General features: G+C 46.9%; 1 long non-coding RNA gene across 1 annotated transcript in view; it reads right to left on the bottom strand.

Moving 5' to 3' along the window:
• The window catches only part of LOC138528777 (uncharacterized), a 198099-nt gene extending 193764 nt beyond the window's left edge, over positions 1-4335 (bottom strand). Inside the window, exon 1 of the long non-coding RNA XR_011284241.1 lies at positions 4233-4335. This is a non-coding gene — a long non-coding RNA (uncharacterized lncRNA). The remainder of the gene's footprint in view (positions 1-4232) is intronic.
• Positions 4336-20443: the final 16108 nt, after the last annotated feature.

The following is a 20443-nucleotide window of genomic DNA, read 5'->3' as shown; positions in this document are numbered from 1 at the left end:
CAATCAGCAACCATCTTTGGTGGAGCTCAAAAACATGTGAAGGGTCGTTGGAAATTCTACTGGAAAAATGGCGGTCAGTAATGTTGCACTGTAGCAACGTACATCGATGGTCGACAAATGAGCATTTCCACAAATGTGAACATGGCCATTTGTCCACAGAGGAGGCACGGAAGAAGAAGTGGTTGATTCCTTCATCACCCACTCACAAAGCCATTGAAAAGATTGTATTTGATAAAACTATAACAAAAGCTTTGAGGGGACTCACGGAATTCTGCCACACAGGAGATTTGGAGGTGTTCCACAATATGTGCCTCAAGTACAGGCCCAAAAGATTGCATTTTGGCATGGAAGGCATGATAAATCGGACTCTTTTAGCGGTCTTGGCACATAACCATAATGTTGGCCGTCAACAAAGTAGGACGACCGGAACTTTAGGGACGCTTCGCTACAATAAGGCCTTCACTAAAAGAAGTAAACAATGGGTGATCAAACCAGTGTTTGAGGATATGCAATATGAGTTTATTGAGAGACTTATCGTAGATGTCCTCGATAGGCACATACATGGAGTGGTGAACGAACCTATGCAGGGGACAACTGCATTGCCACCCAACATTGCCTCTGTTCCATGTCCACCTAAAGCAGAGCTCATTGAGAAATACACATCACGGTTTAAATGATTGTAATTTGATTGTCTGTTCTCTCGAGTCTCCTCATGTTGCAGGCCCATTGCAATTAAACCAAACAGTAATATAAATCATTTTTACAAAAATTATAGAATGTTTCCGTATTGCAAAAACATGGCCGACCCATAGGGACAATAAAAAAAAAGGCACGCAGACAAGATGTCCCTAAAACTAACTGCAGCTAACTAGAAATGTGTGCTCGCTCAAAGTGAAGGTCAGCTGCTTTGATGTTTTGCTCGGGTGGCGGAACGGCCCACGACCCAATATAAGGTTCTATTGTGATTTGACCTTGACAGGCCGGGACCATCCTGAAAGACTAAGAAAAGATAATGAATAAAATTTCAGAAACGAAACGATGAGCCACGTTCATTAGAAGAAGTAACGTCGGCAAAGAAGGAGTGGTGTTTCGGGTCTGCCCTACACAGAGACACAATGGAAAATGCAAATATAATGTAAGTAACTTTTGATGAGTTTATACCGCAATTTCATTACTATACAGTGGCTTTAAAGACGGGTTCAGTTGTACTTGTTCGTTCTATGTGGCATATTGTTTTCTACCGCGCACTATCTTGAGGAGAAACATCTGCTTTTACTGAAGCACCTCAAAACCTTCCTCTTTGCTTCTGCTTTCTCTCTCCCTCTCCCCTGCTACAACTGGTCCACTGTCTGCGACCTCAGTCCTGGGCCCTTCCACTCTCCACCTGCACTCCCCCCCCCCTCCATGCCTCGCCACGCCTTTAAACACTTGTGTACACCCAGTAGCGCTGTCCTCGCTATGAAATGAATAATTTTAATAAGGATCTGATGGTGAGACTAATTTCATTTTTTATGTTTTTAGGTACATCATTCACTACTGTCTGTGTCACGAGTACCAGACACCGGCGGACGGCTTCTACAGCCGCCAGTTGCTTCTCCGCGTGAACAACGTTACCACCCTGACCATTTTATGGGACGATCGCCAAGTACAAGTATGCCCTTACGCGGTACTAACGGTTAGATGCAACATACCTACCATTGTGGTGGCCTAGCGCCTCGTTGTTGGAACAGCCATGCGATTATCAGTGCGACAGAAGAGCTTATTTTTATCGTAAACCAACACCCTGTGTACTGCACACGAACATCGCTTCCCTCAAGACGAACTAATTTGGATCGAGAGCAAAGAAAAATGCAAATCGCTGAATATTCTCTAAACATTTGATGTCCAATAAACGTACTTTGCCAAATGTACAATCTTGCCGTTTGCTTTTAAACCACGGTTTCACATTCCGAATTGTGGTGCTGTATTGTGAGATGCTCTAAGACCCTGTGTACAGCAAAGGACCATCGCGTTCCTCAATACGAACTTTTTGGAACATGAGCAAATAAAAATGCAAATCGCTGAATATTCTCTAAACATTTGATGTCAAATAAATGTACTTTACCACATTTACAATCTTGCGGTTTGATTTCAAAGTACAGTTTCATATTCCGAATTGTGGTGCGCTGTATTGTGAGCTGATCTGTGTTGATTTCCGGGGTCTGTGTGGAGTCGCGTAGAAGACGCCTGGGCGCGTTTGCCTACGCAGCACAGTCACGTCACGGATAGAGGCGGGGAATATGAATGTTTTGATAAAGTCTGTTTCAGGGGCGGGGGATTTGATTTAGTGCCGCAAAGGCAGGTGAGCCAGGTCGATGCGGCGGAATGATAGGATTATCACAAAATGGAGGCTGATTTCGAGTGCGATAAGGGGCGAAAAGTCGGGTAAGGTCCATAGGAAAGTTTCCTACGATCTACCGATTTATGCTTACAAACACATGGCCGACCCGTAGGGACAATAAAAAAAAAGTCCCGGAACTCTCCTTTAACAAGACACAGTTGGATAACAGGGTGTGCATTGCATCCCCACCACCCCCATAGAGTCTGAAAATATGTTTGCAGCCTGGATGTACTGTCAGGGCAGGGATTTCAATGTATAGCAACTACTACAAAACAATGTTGCAAATACACGAGTTACCTTTTATTTAATTGCTCAATTTCCACGTTTATCTCAGGGTGCTGCTTGATCGATAATTGGTGCCAAGGAGCTGAGCTTGGACACTCAGGATTTCTATAGTCAATATCCTGTGTCCTCGCCTGTTCGCGGTCCTGAGCAGTCGTGTCTAACTAGTGTTGGTGGGGAGTGCTGCTGACGGGTTGCCTTCTGCCTTTATTGATGTGATTGCCTTGTAGCTCTGGGTCCTGCTCACCTGCCTGGCAGACTTGGTGCTTCCATTGTCTAGCCGTGTTTAAACAATCATGTACAACCTGTCAAGTAACATATGGAAGCCCTCACCCTGATAGACAGACCTGGCAATATTGTATTGCCTCTCACACTTCCCTTGCTCATTTCAAATTCCATCTCCTCCTCTCTCCTCCACGCTCCCTCATCGTTCTTGATCCTAGGAAAATTGTTCTACTTAGTGTTTTTTGAAGGCTTGTCTCATGTTTGCAAATATGCTTCTAGTTTATATACGCTATGTATTCTTGTTGTTATATTGTAAAGCGCTTTGGCGTAAAGCGCTATATAAATTTAATAAATACAAATACAAATATCAGATGTTAAATATGGAGAGCACAGAGACCAAGATAACACTTTCTTCATGGATATGCTAAGCATCATTGTTGTCAAAACGAATTCTTGGCAGGGCGTTATAATATCACACAATACATGAAATTTAAAACACAACAGGCAATACAGTCCTAGGGTGATTTGGATACACTTGCAAAGAAATGCTGCAAAAGAATTACCATACGTTCATGGTCAATGATATCCTTAACAAAAACACGTGAAATGTACAACATTGCAGACCGTGAGTGGCCCAAGCATGTTTAGTTTTGGGTCAGAGGTGATATGGGGTTACGTAACTGTTTAATTAAAAAATGTATGGCATGGATAATAAATGAGAGCTTTCTACTTTTTTGGGCATTTGTGTAGGGGCCCATTTATGTAGAATGACTAGTGACCCATCTTTTGTATTAGCTAAATGCTTGTCACATTAAGGTGATTTGGAATACTCTGCTTCCAATTAGACTCAGATTTATTAACCTGGCTTTGCTAAAGTTAAGCGTTCAATAAGTGCATTTCAAGTGCAAATATTTTGTCACTTTCTCTGAATACCCTTTACCATCCTTGACCATCCACTGCCTTCGATGGCTTTATTGACCTGCAAATAAACACCTACAACTTCACGTCCTACGTATAGTGCATCTACTGGACATTCATCACAAAGTAGGCATTACCATGGGGCTAGTAGAATTTTGTAATGGACTTCTGTAATCGTCTTCTTACCGGCTTACCCAAAAGAGCAGTCCAACAACTTCTACTGATCTCAGGATGAACCCGGACCTAAAACTTACAGACCAGCGTTGCATTGACCCAAGCATACTGTTCAAAAATGGGGTGGAGACCCCTTGTGCCTACTGGAACTGAGGTTCTAAATATATTCCACTCAAAATCAACAAACACATCCAAACGAGGAATCCCAGATCAATCTCAGAAAGGCAAATCATTACTCCCGCATGACACTTACTCCAACGCGACACAGTGGAAGGACATTAGCAGTGGCCGGTCCACAACTCTGGAATAAGCTTCAGAGAGACGGGATCAGAGACGAGAGAGCAAGTGCACACGACTCAAGTAAGAACTCCACGCAGATTGCTCAGCCAGTCTTTAACAGCTGAGGTTTGTAGAAATGAGGAGGCTAATGAATACTGAGTGAGTCATGAGGAGGCTAATGAATACTGAGTGAGTCACGAGGAGGCTAATGGATACTGAGTGAGTCACGAGGAGGCTAATGGATACTGAGTGAGTCACGAGGAGGCTAATGGATACTGAGTGAGTCATGTGGAGGCTAATGAATACTGAGTGAGTCACGAGGAGGCTAATGAATACTGAGTGAGTCATGAGGAGGCTAATGAATACTGAGGGAGTCACGAGGAGGCTAATGAATACTGAGTGAGTCATGAGGAGGCTAATGGATACTGAGTGAGTCATGAGGAGGCTAATGAATACTGAGTGAGTCATGAGGAGGCTAATGGATACTGAGTGAGTCATGAGGAGGCTAATGAATACTGAGTGAGTCATGAGGAGGCTAATGAATACTGAGTGAGTCGTCGACACTCAAACAGAGAAGATCACCACACATGACTGTGAGATACTCAAGCTTTCCTCTTTCCGTTAGGGATAGCTACATCATGACAATAAATGCCACCTGCAATCAGCATCCCTCTAGAACCTTCCTAATCTTGAATTTGATGAACAGAGGAACTCCTTTGCTTGAACTCTTAATCCTAACTCTCTGCCAGCCGCTCCCCTCCCTGCCATCCCATGACGCAGCTAGTCCATTCTGGGCATGTTACAAAGCGCCAATAAGAGGAAAATACATACAAATACAAAGGTAAGAAAAGGTGATTGTATTTTTGTCTTTTGTAGAGACAAGTTAAAGACTGACAGTAGCATGTTACTATTTTGTTTTGTACAGAAAATGGAAAAACTAGTAGTAACGTCTTGTTCAATTTTTTGTAATGGTGTGATCATTACAATTTGTGAAAGTTGTAATCTATGAAATATATGAATGCATAAGCGTGTCTTCCCATGGGAAATCGCCAAACTGCTGGCTTTGCTAATGCTACTCTAGAGGGGCTCATGACTGCCATTTTATTACCTTTATTTTCGAGCTTTCATACTAGAATAATTACAATTTTAAAGGTTGTGAAGACGTTCAGATCCGACTTTTAAAAATACAATTGCCAAATGCAAATGGTTTTTAGAAACACTTTTGCTAGAGTCTTTGTTCTTGCTAGAGTTTTGACCCCATGACGCCCTCAAACAGGGCTGAACAGACACTTGGAGGACCTCTGTTCTATGTTACTGGGTCACGCACAAAACGTCGCACCCGCGATTCCAGCACAAAAGGCTCCAATTCCGTAGGTCCATGTCGTGGATTCAATCCCCCCCCCCCCCCAACTCCCAGCCGCTACGTGACACCCTGCGCCTCCTCCTGCCCCCTTCCCCACTTACCTGCTGAAGGCTCCAGACTCTGGCTGCCCAGCTTCTCTCCTCTATACGAGCTATGTGTGCTACTGTGCAGGAAGACCGGTGCACAGCACATGGTGTTTTTGTGCCTGACCTTTTGTGACCCAGGCTTCCAGCACCATGGCACACAGACTGCAAATGATTCTAGATATGCCCTTTATAGTTTGGGCTATTAGGTGGAGCTTGTACCACCTATAAGCCAACAGTATGGCATTAGAGTACAGATAGGGTGAAATGGCATATGAGGAGGGACACACAGCTTCTATGTGTTGTTTGGTTATTTGCGCACCCATTGACTACCCATAGCCATGCTTATCCCTATGGCCATTCCCATCCAGTTTCTGCCCTCCCCGCTCAAAACACCTCTTAATGGGAACTCTGCGAGCTTGCTTTAATCAAGTCTTAGCATGAAACTTTGCACTCAAAGTGCCCGCCAGTGTTTTTTCAAAGCAGTCTTCTGAGAGCTCATGACTTAGTTGGAGCTGCAAACCCACCAACTGGTGTAATACAAATGTCTTAACGAGGTCTGGCTTCAGCCAGTTGATTCATAAGCACTATGCGTGCCCTTCACTGAAGTCCTGTTAAAAACAAGCATTGGCAAAGCCAACCGTATTGACTTGTGTATATGTATTATGCATTTACCAGGTACTGCTGTTAGATGGCCAGGTACATGCACCATTTTGCACCTGTTACCATCAATGACCATTTAGTTCCACTACAGCAGTGCCTGGCAAGTGCCTTTCCTATGCGTAAACAAAATCCCAAACTGTTGGCATTGCCAATGCTTGTTGTTCATGTTGTTGCTTTTGTAGATGGGCTAAGACTGTGTTTTGCAAATAATGTACAACTGCTCATTTTGTTTGGAATCTGATGTCTCTACGTGAAAATCAAAGGTTTGCTACAATGGTATGCCATATTGTGCCCGCAATCTAGAGATCGTGGGCAAAAGAGGGTGCATACCAAAGGTCACAGGCCACTCAAACCCAGGCACACTCTGCACACGAGTCCGCGCAGAGGCTGACAGAGCCCAGTGGGCAGAAGAGGGAAGACACACACAGGGATAGCACGCAAGTATGTATGTGCGTGTGCGTATATGTGGGAGAAGGGGTTACCCTTAGTGTGTGGCGGGAAAGGGAGGAGCAAGTGAGGTGAAGTGAAACCCCCGTTTAAAAGTAAATCCTGCCAACGTGGGAGAAGATGGGGTAGGGCAGCTGGTGATATGATATGTTATTTATAACGCGCTTAATACCCAGACGTTTCTAAGCTCGGACCAGGGATCAAACCAGTGGTGCTCCGTGATGTCTTGTTTCCAAGGCGAGCACGTTGCCCCTGAGCTATCCTCCCAAGACATATTGCTTGCGGGGCATAACACGAAACAGCCATGTTGAAGGGTGCAACTAATCAGCGTAAAAAAAGCAGCTGTTTTGATATGCAGCCCTCAACATGTGTGATTCAGGCATAGAACTGCTACAGCTATAGAAGGATATCTGCAAACATTGCTAGGGTTTTGTTATGATGAAACATGTTTGGTCAACTGTGCAACAGTTCTACAGTTCTGCAGACTTTTCCGGACCTGCTTCGGTAAGCATGAAAACATTTACATCTGTGATATTTTGAAGGAGAGGGCAAAATGTAGGTTGCTAGCAGTAAGGGGTTTCGGGAATGGAAAGTGTACAGCAAGGAAAATAAGTTGGCTTGTTAGGTACAGACAGGCCTGGTGCCACAATAAGGTAGTTCTAGGCAGCCATTTTGACCCCAAACACAGACAATCCGACATTTTGAAATGGAGAGGGGCTACGAAATTCCCCTTTGGTTGGGCTACCTAGATACTTGTGCTACTCTGTGTCTAGAGGAATAGGTCATTGGAGTGAGAAGTGTCAACTATGCAATGTTTTTACATTTCTCCTTTTGCCTACTACATTTTCTAAGCAAACACCATCAATATTATGGCAGTTTAAAAAGATACAAGGGAAATTTGATGCCATTTGATGTGAGAGTAAAATAGGCCATTTCAATTAACAGGGCATACATGAGAAAGTCCTATCTAGTAGCCATCCCTGCAAATTCAGAGCCAGGGCGCGAAGCACTATGTGTTTGCAAACATTAAATAAAATGCTTAGGTTTTTGGTCCACATGAGAATAATTGTTACGCTCACCTGGTATCCAAGCGGACGCCACCCAGCCCTGGTTGGATGATTTGCACTCTCAAACCCTCTCCGGGTCCCTTGGTAAGGCCTCTGGTTAAAGATAGGTCTGCAATATAGGAGAGCTGGATTCAATACCAGATTGTCTTTATGTTTTCCCACCTCCCTTGGCCTCAACTCCTTCCTCCCCCTTGGGCCTTCTCCTTACCTTAATATTGTCAAAGGTGGATTCTCCGTACTGCTCCTCGTGGCAGGGGCGCGTAGATGTGGGGGGCGAGCAGCGACCAAGTTACTTCACTGGTGCAAGCCCCCCTGTGGGAATCCAGGCCTGCTGCGACTCCGTAGGTTTGCTGCTTTACAGTTTTTATATGCAGCACTTATGTTCCTCTTAGTTCGAATAACAATGTCTTGCTTCTTTCCTTTGAGGTATGGAAAGGTATTTTGGTGTTGTCATGCAGTTTGAAGATGAGCATGGGCCGGTACGCGAAAGCGCGTTGTGCGCAATGCTGTCCGATGAGTAATGCGTGATGCGCGGCGCTGTTTCACCTTTTATATTGCTAACCTTTGTCTTTTCTCTCCTTGCAGGTTGCGATGTTCCTCGCCGAGCGCCGTAATGATCCAGCAATGATACTGACCAGGAGATGACTACCCAGGTAAGAATTGTGTGGCTTTCTTCATTCAGGAAACGTGAGTAAACGCTTACTAATGCTGTCTTTCTTTCTCCTCTTTTCAGGTTGTGGTATTCCAGGATGCATGCATTGCCGGATGATGGAGTTCGTACCTTCAGGTGAGTGGAACGGAAGTCAGCGATGGATTGAAGACAGGATACTGTTCCAGGTAAGTTTCATAGTGTTCTTTCTCTCTCTGCAGGTCCTTGGTTTCAGGTAAACTGGCATCAAAGAACTAGACACGGTGAGCGTTACGCTGCCCACAGCAGAATAACGCAAAGTATGTTCAGCTGTTGGGTGCGGTTTAAATAGTCTCAAAGTAGTCCAGGTAAAATAGTCCCAGGCCTGCCACACCTAAAGTAGTCCCAGGCCTGCCACACCCAAAAGACCAGACCGCATAGCTCAGTTCCTTGTAACTGAGCTATGTGTGTGCCTCCATGTTGGCTCAACCCCCCCCCCCCCCAAGTTAAATAGTCCCAAGTAAATAGTCCCATTCTAATGTTGGTGTTCATGATGGTTATGAGCCTGGCGCCAAAGGTGCCAGGACTGACTCCAAGAGAGTCTTGGATGAGGTTTTAAGGCCTTTGACCTGGCCCTAACTGGAAGGCTGACTTGCCAGTGAGGGCCAGGGGCAAGGGTCATGACAATAATGCTATTGTCTTCTAGCGTAGTGCTATTTGGTTCACAGCTTTATCAGCCAAGCTCGACTGAGAGCTCTCAAGGCTTGGCAGCCCATATCGCAGTTGCTTCCTCACATTACGCAGCAAGGCCACCAATAGTGGCCGACAGGCGCTATGCAAGACCACTTACATTACATTTTCTTTTGCTCCTTGTTTGCATTCATGCCGCCCTCACCTCCTCTTAGATGAGCCCAACTGAACACGCTTTGCTTGGGTCCTCAACGCCTCATGTATCCTTTTTACAAAGGGTCTTAGCTTGCTTGTGTGGGAACTTGCTTCAGAAGAGGGCGTTATTATGATCTCCCCTCCACCCTAAGGAATGTGGCAGGCTGCCTAGCATGCCTCATGAAACATGTCAAAACATACTGCTGTCCTCCCATTTAGAAGACACAAGGCCAGTTCCTGATCCTGGAACATAGAACCAAACCTAAACTTGATGTTTGACTTCTTGTTTACTTAATTGAACCGCTTACGTAGCAAAATAGTAATTTGTGTCCTAAAAGTGTTTCTACAGCAATGCAATTCTACCGAGATTCACATGATTGGAACATCTACCCTACAGACGGGGAGGTTCAGGGGACACATTTAGAAACACATTTTTGTAATCTAAGATCATAAGCCAGAACAATGTACCACTTTGGTAATAACCCATCAAGAAAATCGTTTTTAGCAGCTGCCGTTCAGTTATGGCAATCTGGTTTTAAATTTGGCTGATAATCTGTTTTACCTGTACTGAGGTTTTTTAAGCAAACATTACTTCCATTATTGACCTTTGAGGCAGAAACATACCTATACCATAGGTTTACTATACCTATGCTGTCCAACGCTAACATGCTAGCTGTAGCCCCCGCAACAAGAGGCTTGCCTCCCCCGAGCATGAACTCACTAACTATGATGTCTCAAGAGGCATGATTGAGGTAGCCTCTGTAACAAGATGCCTGGCTCCCCTAGCATGAACTCACGTTACCTATTATGTCCCATGTTTGCATACCTGATGCAGCCCCCGCTAGAAGAGGTGTGGCTTCCCAGTATGGATGAACTGTACTTATTATGCCTTATGTTTTACATGCCTAATGCAGCCCCACCCCCCCCGTAACTAGAGGTGTGGCTTCCCGAGTATGTAATGATTGCACTAACCTTGCCTGATGAATGATGGATAATTACCGTCTGTAACCTTCTATGTACAAGCACTTTCTCTAACCAAATTCTTAAGCCAACAGCACCTAGGCACCTCAGGGTCTTTTGCACTATAAAAATGTCAATAATAAATATCCATGTAACACATTATGGACCAAAGTATGTAGACCCACTTGTAACTAAGAAAGACCTAATTAAATAAACACAAATTGGAAGCCGTGGTTTGGAGGAAAGTCCTCTCTCTGCCCAATTTGGTCCCTATGGCCGCATTAAATGGGTTTGACTTCTCTCCAAGCGTAGGTTGATTGGAGGGTTTTACAGATTTATGAGTGAATTCTGTCTTCACCACAGGGTTCCTTATACATTAAATATAGCTGTTTGATTACCATTTTAATTGGTCGTTTAAAGGCCACAATGTTTTAGCACCTTATTTGCTTATTTGATGAAGCAACCATCGTGTGAGTTTAGGTACTCTGTTTTTGGAATAAAATTGAATTTATATCCAACAAATTATGTGTTACGGGTCATATTTAAAAATCCAAAAGATAGGAGACTCTGTCGCTTTTGTGCTGTGAATACCGAGTCTATAAAACATCTGTGTACTGGTTTGACCGCAGTCCGCTATGAAAAATTTGCAAGATTTGGGCATAATACGAATGGGGCTCTGCTTACTGGATTGTGGATACGTATTTTGAATACTAATGAGAAGTCATTATTAATTGCTGTTTTGGATTTTCTTAATGCAATTTTAGCAGTGTAATTGTTACATTTGTACATTGTTTAGTTATGATTATGTAGTGATGTTGGTTTTATCATAGTGGGATCTTATGAATAATTGTATTGTGATGCTCTATTTACTCTGGTTTTTGATTTTCTATATGGTGTGAAAAGTTTTGTTTAGAAACTACATAGTCCAATAAATAAATAAATAAATAACCCATCAAGAGGGACAACTGCCACTGTTGTGAAGCAAGAATCCCATGTTGCATTGGACTCATGTATTCTCTTGAGTTTTAACTTTAATTAATGCCATGCCTTGTATAAGTGGGCGATGTTGGGTGTACTGTACATGACTGTCAGCCAATTACATATGTTGGCAAACTGTTGTTACAGTTGAGTTACCTTTTCTTTACTTATATGGGGTCCTCCTTATATTCATGTCCTTTAGAATCTTCTAGAAATCAGTAAGAACACCAATGGAGAGGGATAAAAGGAGTACCTCCTCTTCCCTCTGATCCGAGATTGGTAAGTCTAGAGAAGATATGAACCTTTTCTCGTGACAGCTCAGGAAATCTCACCTATGCACAGGTTGTCCCAGTAGAGTGAGGGTGGCTGCCTTTTCTCCTATAAAACGGCCAACATGAAAGCCGGGCAGTGGCTTGGTGCCTTATTGGTATCTACCCTGAAAAGACACTCTTACCCATATGGAAAGGATTGGCTTTGAACGTTTTTTCTTGCAACAGCCTAGAATGGATGTTGCATGCAAAGTATTGCAGAGCTTTCCACTCTGGACAGTCTACCTATGGCTTTGAACACACCTTCTTCCTTCTTCTTTTCCTCGCATACTGCTGCGCCCACATATTACAATCCAGCTGTGCACATAGCCCCTTACAGCCCAATGGAACCTTCGCCTCTTCTCTATCCAGCCTTGGGTGGATATTACGAGTCTGGCAGTAACCCGCTGGTGCGACCTAGGGGTTGCCGCCGGATTGCAACACTGTTTCCGCCGCCTGAGATCCCAGTGCCACCGGGACATTACAAGTACCTGCGGCCCGGGATATCAGGCAGCAGAAAATGGTGTTCCCCATTCCCATGGAGCCTCATAGGAGCTCATGGGAGTGGGGAGACGGAAGCACTGGCACCATTGCTAACAGTTTTTCCGTGACAAGTCTGTCTGCCGGGGCCGTTGCACAGTCAGAGTTGTAGTGTGGTGGTGCAGAATGGGTACAGGTACGTTGCTACCGGCACCCTTAGTTCCGGACTGCCACACTCGTAGGCCCGGGATATCAGGCAGCAGAAAATGGTGTTCCCCATTCCCATGGAGCCTCATAGGAGCTCATGGGAGTGGGGAGACGGAAGCACTGGCACCATTGCTAACAGTTTTTCCGTGACAAGTCTGTCTGCCGGGGCCGTTGCACAGTCAGAGTTGTAGTGTGGTGGTGCAGAATGGGTACAGGTACGTTGCTACCGGCACCCTTAGTTCCGGACTGCCACACTCGTAGGCCCGGGATATCAGGCAGCAGAAAATGGTGTTCCCCATTCCCATGGAGCCTCATAGGAGCTCATGGGAGTGGGGAGACGGAAGCACTGGCACCATTGCTAACAGTTTTTCCGTGACAAGTCTGTCTGCCGGGGCCGTTGCACAGTCAGAGTTGTAGTGTGGTGGTGCAGAATGGGTACAGGTACGTTGCTACCGGCACCCTTAGTTCTGGACTGCCACACTCGTATTGATGCGCTTTGTCTTCCCGAGGATCTACACCAGCTTTTCTCTCTCTCCTGAATCGTTCTGAATGTTCCGGAGCAGTTCCTTTCTACTACCCCTGGTGCATGCTCCACTATGCCCCCTTCTCTCGGATTAGCACACCATGACCTCCTGAAGGGCCACTTTACCTACAGCGCTTCAACGCCATAACATACTATACAAATACAAGATAACAGAAACCCCCACATTGCTTTTTTGTTGACCTAATAGATTTTGTTCTGTTAAGAAACATAAGAATACTTTCTTAACATCGAACGTGTGGAGTGTTTTCTATGTGAGAGTCTTCAGCTTTGGGAAAGAAACAGGACGGTAGACTGTTTAACGTATGTGGAGGTTCGAAACCATTTTAGCAAGGAATAGACTACAAGGAAGGTCTTGAAATAACACTCATAATACATGGCCTACCACTCACCACCAGAAGCACCACTTTTCATGAACACTACTTCATGGGTAGCTGTGTAAAGACCTTGAAGACGTTGACAGTAGGAGCGCAAGAACCACTGAACTCTCTAAGCCACGAACATGTGGTCTGACAGATAGTTTCATTTTAGGCTGCAACTTAAAAAAGGACCCGTGGGAATGTTTATTTCTGTGAGATGCTGTTGCAGCTAGAACTACTGTACGCTTGTATTCCACCTAGTGCCATTGGACACTTGATGGACGCTGTTATTGGACCCCTGAAGAAGGCACCTGCATTCCCCCCTATGCTGTGCTGCTTGCCTGCATTCCCCCTATGACCAGTATCCGTATCCCCACTTGTGTACACTTTCTTCTAATGCCACTTCCCTATTTCTCCAGCCTCCCCTCCTCCTCTCTCACTCCTGAAATGTCAATACATTGGAAAGGCCAACACTCTCTTGCTACTCCCTCACGTCCTTCTACTTTGCTATATGGTCATCTTTGTTATCCCCTGACATCAATGTTCTTTAAAGATTGGCCTACACAACAGCATTACCGCATGTGGTAATTATCCCATGCAGTAACTACCGCATACAGTAATTACCAATCCCCATGGAGTCCTATTGTACTCCAAAATGGTAACTACGGTAAGGGTCTGCAGGGCTCAGAATCATGCAGATTCTTAAAATGATTGCAGGATTACCACAAGCGGTAACTGTATCATGGTATTTGGTGATGTGGGTCTGGTTTGTCAGAGACTTTGCAAACGCCACAGCCGTTGGCTTTGTCCATACTTCTTGTTGCTGTGATAGGAGATGCACCGCATTTGTAGGCAGGCCAGGACTCTGCCATTTTCCCCTCTCTTTCCATTGGCGGAGGTCCAGAACTGAGCCAGCTCCACTGTTTGTTCGTGTGTGGCAGTGCACAACAGGCGGGGGCTGTGTTTCCTGCCACCCTGCCCATTTGCTTGGTGCTTGTGGTATACTGTGTACACCCAGCCACTTGCGCACTGTTTTGGAAATTTGGAGGGAAGTCTGAGAAATATGAGAAACTGCAATTGAAGGCGGAATCCCAGCCAAACCAATCTGAGTTGTGTCGTAGTCTCAGACTGGTTTTTGTCAACTCACATAGATAGCTGATTGGATGAATTTCCCGTGGCTTTTCTCATCCTCCAACGAAGCGGAAGCATGCAGCTTGCGGTGCCTTATCCAAGCAAACTCTCAGTTCACAAACTAGCCCTGCTGGGGACGAGCTGGCTGAGGTTTCTTGTTGATAATAAAAATGGCATTATCTGGTTTTCCGCATTATTCGTTTTCCCTCGATCTCACATTACCAGTAGCTTGAATTGCCATTGCAGGGCTTCTAACATTTTGATAATAGCAAAATGAGGACATCCTTCCACATTACAATCTCTGGGGCTGTACAATAAAACATGGGCTCAGATTTCCGTTCAATAACATCTGTAATGCATAGGCCGAGCTTTAAAGTAGAAAAGTGAATAAGTACAGAGGACCAGTCAGTTACTTCTAATCGCAAACAGACAAGGGATTGTGGCCCTGCAACACAAGCCTATGGCGCGGTCCCAAAGCGGCTGCAGGAGCCAAAGCGTAACATGGCGGAGGTGGTGAGCCATCCCGCCCCCCCTTCTGCTGCGGGGAGAATGCACAGGAAGTTGGGGGTCACCAAGATGGTGACCCTGAGGAAGGGGAAATAGGGCCGGAAAGGTGCTGCTGGTCGTCTGGGGTTATTAAAGTTATTCAAGATATTCGTTTTGGTTTGAATTTATGTTTGGTTTGAATTTATGTTGCGAAATGTGTCAGAATAAACTGTGGCCTTGTTGTGCCGCAATAAGAAGAGCTGGTTTGGCCTCAGTTATTTAGCCAGAGTGGATTGCAGTGGGATTGTATTTACCTTATCGGGTGGGGGGGCGGGCAGTACCCGACTGCCTATGTTAGTCACATCTGTTCCAGTGGATTACTTCTCGCTTGAAAACAACTGTTTAACACTGTTTCTTTATTGAAAGAAGAAGTGTTTTCAGGGAGACAGTTTTTGTTTGTGTCTAGCACATGCACAGGATTGGTGCCCCCAGTGCTTGAGATTCAATATCATAATGTCTTTACTGTGTGTGCAATCATCAAGACCCGCCTGGTGAAACAGAGCATGCGCTGCCATAGTAACCAGATATCAACACAGCCCAACACTACCATGCCCCACAATTACACAGAAATCCAATTGGATGAATTGACCCATGAGCAACCTAGGGAAACATGTCTGAGGATCCCACATTTCAGAACGGCAATGGAAAACAATGTGGTTTGTACATGACATTTAGATGATGCCACAACCTTGAAAAGAATCCTGTGAAGTGATTCCCAAGTGACCCCAGTGCAGGCTGACCCATAGGAAATCCAGGAGATTCCTCAAAGGCCACTGGCTGTGAAGGTCTCTGACGCCACAGAATGAGTTCACAAGCCTTGCAGGTTGTGCCTGCTACAGCAAGTCCCGAGCCTGCAGACCTCAGAACACTGAACCAACATTCAAATGTTTTCTATTTATTAGGTCAGCAGTAAGAAACAAACGAAAAGTACAGCGCCCATAATCCCACCCACTGTCCATTCTTGCTAACCAATCATCTACCAGTATGTACTATATCTTTGTCCATAGTCCTCAAAGTGTTCTCTTTTCTTACTACTCCTGTGTAGGCTAGATCAATACAACTCTGTTGTTATCTTAGTGCAACAGGCTGTATTGGTGATATCTGTTTAACTTTCAGTATTTATGGTATGATTAATTTATTTATTTGCATTTTTAAAGAGCTCACACAGCCCGCGGGCATCAAGGTGCTGTTACAGGAATTGCGTAATTGTTACATATTTTGTTGTTGTTGTCTTAGTTGCGTATTTATAACGCGCTTAAATACCCAGAGGTTTCTAAGCCTGTACCCAGGGATCGAAACTGTGTGCTTCTAAGGCGAACATGTTGCCGCTGAGCTATCCTCCCGAGACTAATGTCCAAGGTCTTTGGCGGGAATGGTGTCTTTCAGGCTACTCTTATTTTTGCACCTCAGAGCAGATAAAGCACCTGAGTGCACATGCTTCTTCCAAGTGCTCTTGGGAGGGTGCGCATCTGAGTGCTGCAGTTCCCATTTGTGTCGGCAAGACAGATGTTGGTACGGGTCTAAAGAAAAAACCCCAGTGCATAACGCACGTGCCGCCATCTGAGCACACAGTAGTGCGGAGCAACACTGAAACTGCTCTTTCCGGTCCGTAGGCGGAGTCGGCTAAGGGGATGTACAGCATTCTCTTTTCCTCATAAGGTGGGAATGGTCCTCTCTTCTATGGTGATCAGACATTTTGTTATTATGGAGCAGAAAGATATAGGGGCACCTCACAAGTCCAGTGGCAATCGGCAGAATTATCACCGCATCACAACTTTGCGTGAATGTGCCCCGACCCTGGCGGTAACACTATCAGCACCCGGCGGTAACAACGGCGAGACAAGGGCTAGCGCTGAGAAAGCAGCGCTAATATCGCTACCATCGGCAATCCCGGTGCTCTTAGTGCCGGTGCTAAAATAGCACCGACAGAAATTGCATCACCAACGGAACGGGAAGCATCACAGTGGCCCTTTTGAAAAACACAATCCATTAAATAACTCCACTTCCTGCAGCCATCCTGTCCTGCCGCCGTCCGGTCCTGGCAAGCAAAAATGTTTCGGGGTTGGATAAGTGGCAAGGTGGCTGAAAATCACCCTTTCAAACCAAAATTCAGCGAGTGTGAGCTTGATGTACTAACAGATGAGTTAATCTCACACTGTGATGAACTCTATAGCAGTCACCGATGCAAGACCACTGTGCAGCACAGGACAGCCATATGGCTACCATCTCCCAGAAGGTGACAGCAGTATCCAGTGTGCCCAGTGACAGAGGGGACTGCTGCAAGCAGTGAAATGACCTGAGGGTGAGGGTGCAGGGACTGCTGTCCCAAAACTGCCAGGAGTCGCACCATAGAGCCACTGGTCCTCACCGCCTGGGAAGAGAAATATAGCATGGTGCTGGACCTTGAAGGAGTAAAGCAGCAGGAAGGTCAGGCAAGTGAACCAAACCAATGCCATCACACCCCTACTGGCACTCCCTGTGCCAGCGAGATTGGGGTGCGTGAGCGACCACAACAGAGTCTTGCGGCCCCAGTAGGCCTGCCCCATGACGGCTTGGCAGATAAGACACAGGGAAGCACACGTCCCACACACTGACATGTGCACAGTTCCATGGATTAAGCCACCCCAGCCCCATGTGAGTGCCACCAAGATAGGGGATGCATGGACATCCTGGTTACCCACACAAAGGCCAAAGACCAACAGGCCATCGGTCACACACCCATTGATACAAGCAACCCCATGACACTAGGCCCACATGCATCCTCCCATGACCAACCATGCACATTTGCCCATAGTGTGTGGTCACACTATGTACCAAAGCAATTGTGCCTTGCATGCCAACACACGTGGATGAACCATACCTGACAACATTTTCTATGTCCCGTACAGGCACTCACGCATCGCCAGAGGCATCAGGGGAGGAGGAGGATGATGCCGGCCCAGCAGGGAGCGTTGCTACCAGGCCCTCAAGGTCTGCCACCACCACCTCGCAAAGGCCCACCCAGGCCGCACCAAGGCGTATGTCCCGGCATGTAACACCACACAAGAGCAAGGCCAAGGCAATGTCCACACCACAGGGCACCAGGCGCAGTGCAGGGCACACTGCACCCACTCCTGCAGCCGGAGGCCCTGACACTGAGGCTACACCTGCTGCCAGGGCGACTGAGGAGCTACAGGGGGACAACAGCCCGGTGACATCAACTGCTGAAGGGCCACACTCCCCGGAGAGACCTCCATGCTGCCAAAGCCAGCATTCCCAGGAGAGCCCTCCATGCCGCTAACGCACACGTACACCGGAGCCAGACATGGAAACTCCCCCATGTGGCTCCCCTGCTTTCAGTCCTGGGCCAGTGCAGAGCCCCTCAACACCTCAGTACACTTTGACACGCAGCATGCTGATGCTGTGGTTTGAAGACAAGGAGCGCAGACAGCAGGAGATGGAGGGGATTGCCGTTCCCACAACGCACAACTGCAGGCAATCAGGGACAGCATCCGGGGGACTACCTGCAGGATTGTGCATGCCGTGGCGTGGAACAGGGCCGAGATGACAGCAAACACGTCTGCCCTTATACTCTATGCCCAACGTGTCAGAGAGATGACAGAAGGCGTCTCTGCACTGGAAGAGTGCATACACCAGAGCACAGTGGTGCAATGGCAGCAACACATGGGGACAGGATCCACCCCATCCATGTCATCCACACCTACAGAGGGGTCATAGCAGGGCACCACTCGGCGACAGTCAGTGTGCCTTCTGCGCCCAAGATCATCAGTGGCCAGCAGGGTGTGGGAATTGGCCACGTCTGTGATAGACTCTGGGACACTGATTTCCTTGAGTGGCCATGCTGTGCAGTTGGTGGTGGGAGGGGGGAAGAGGGATGGTGTGATGGGGAGTTGGTGGTGGGAGGGGGGAGAAGGGATAGAGTAATGGGGAGTTGGTGGTGGGAGGGGGCAGTGGGGATAGTGTGATGGGGAGTTGGTGGTGGGAGGGTGCAGCGGGATAGTGTGATGGGGAGTTAATGGTGGGAGGGGGGGTGGGGAATAGCGTGATGGGGAGTTGGTGGTGGGAGGGGGAGGGGAATGGTGTGATGGCGAGTTGGTCGTGGGGGGGATAGTTGGGGCACGTGATTCTATATAAACATTCATCAATGCGAGGACATTTCTGATTGTGTCATTGTCGTGTTTATTTATTGGGGAGTAGCCACACAGTCGTGCATGGATCGAGCAATGCACGAGTGTCAAAGGAAGGTGTCTATCAGTTCCTAGCATGCCATTCTCCCATCCCTCATGTCATCTCTGACAATGTGTGCATTTGCCTCTGCCACATGCACTGCATCCTCATCCTCTGGGTGTTGGCATGTCCACGTCAGTGGGTAGCAGAACATTCCTTTTCAGGCAGATATTGTGCAACATTGAACACACTAGCACAATGTCCCAACTTTCTCTGGAGCATACAACAGGGCTCCACTGGTACGGTCGAGGCAGCAGAAACGTACCTTCTGGAGGCTGAAGGTACGCTCGATGCAGACCCGGGCCCTGCAGTGAGGGTGGTTGTAGGCATTCTCTTGCAGTGTTTGTGGATCACGCACACGGGTCATTAGCCGGGGCAGTGTGGGTATCCGGAGTCACCTGCATGGGGTGAAGCACAGGCATTAGTCACGGTGTACGGAGTGGGGGTGGGGGCCACCATCGCAAAATGGGTACTGTCCGGGGCAGCAATCACATTTGGCATTTGAGCAATGGCCTAGAACTGTGCTTTCATGGCATTGACCTGGGCTGGGGTGGTAGGCAGTGAGATATGACGTTGCCGCAGGAGGGTTTCAAACACCATGGCCAGCATTGCACAGAATGTGGGCTGTGCCATGCCATGCATCATGGCCACAGAGTGCTGGAAGGTGCCTGTTCCAAGGAATTGTAGGATGGACACTAGTTTTATCAGTGGGGGCATAGCTGTCCGGATGTTGATCCTGCTCCCTATGTCATCCTGTATTGTGGTGAGCAGCTCAGTTATGGTTTCCCTTTTGAGGCGGTACAGGGTGACCAACTGGCTGTCAATGAGGGAACAAGGTGAGGGTCTGACCCTGGGGATCGTGGCCTTGCTTGGCCTCTCCTCCTAATCCTGCCCCCCCCGTACTCCCTGTGCCCTGTCATGGTTGTCCAGCCTCTCTGCTTCCAAGCGCCGCATGAGCAGTTGCCTGTCCGAGCTCACAGTGGCTAGTGGCCAAATGGTATTGTGAACAGTCTTTGGTTAGGTGTGTGCCTTACGTAGCCCACTGGGGTGGTTTGGGATCACCTGGGTCTTCATTTCAGGCACCTGTTTTCATTTACCTGTAGCTGTGGTAACTGTGCTGTGTTTTTGGCGCTAATACCGCTGGGCATGGACTTGTGATGCGTCTGTATTTGCGCCTCCTGTGGCCGGCTGTAATAGCACTGGCTGTAATTGCGCTGGCTGTAATTGCACTGGCTGATTTTCCTGTCAGAGGTATTTGCGCCCGCCTATGATCCGGTGGAGTGGTTTTGGCGGCGCTAATTCCATTACCGCC

This window comes from Ambystoma mexicanum, chromosome 7q (assembly GCF_040938575.1).
Source record: "Ambystoma mexicanum isolate Mex_15411 chromosome 7q, UKY_AmexF1_1, whole genome shotgun sequence".
In the NCBI taxonomy this organism is placed as follows: domain Eukaryota; kingdom Metazoa; phylum Chordata; class Amphibia; order Caudata; family Ambystomatidae; genus Ambystoma; species Ambystoma mexicanum.
This window is presented reverse-complemented; position numbering and strand designations above follow the sequence as displayed.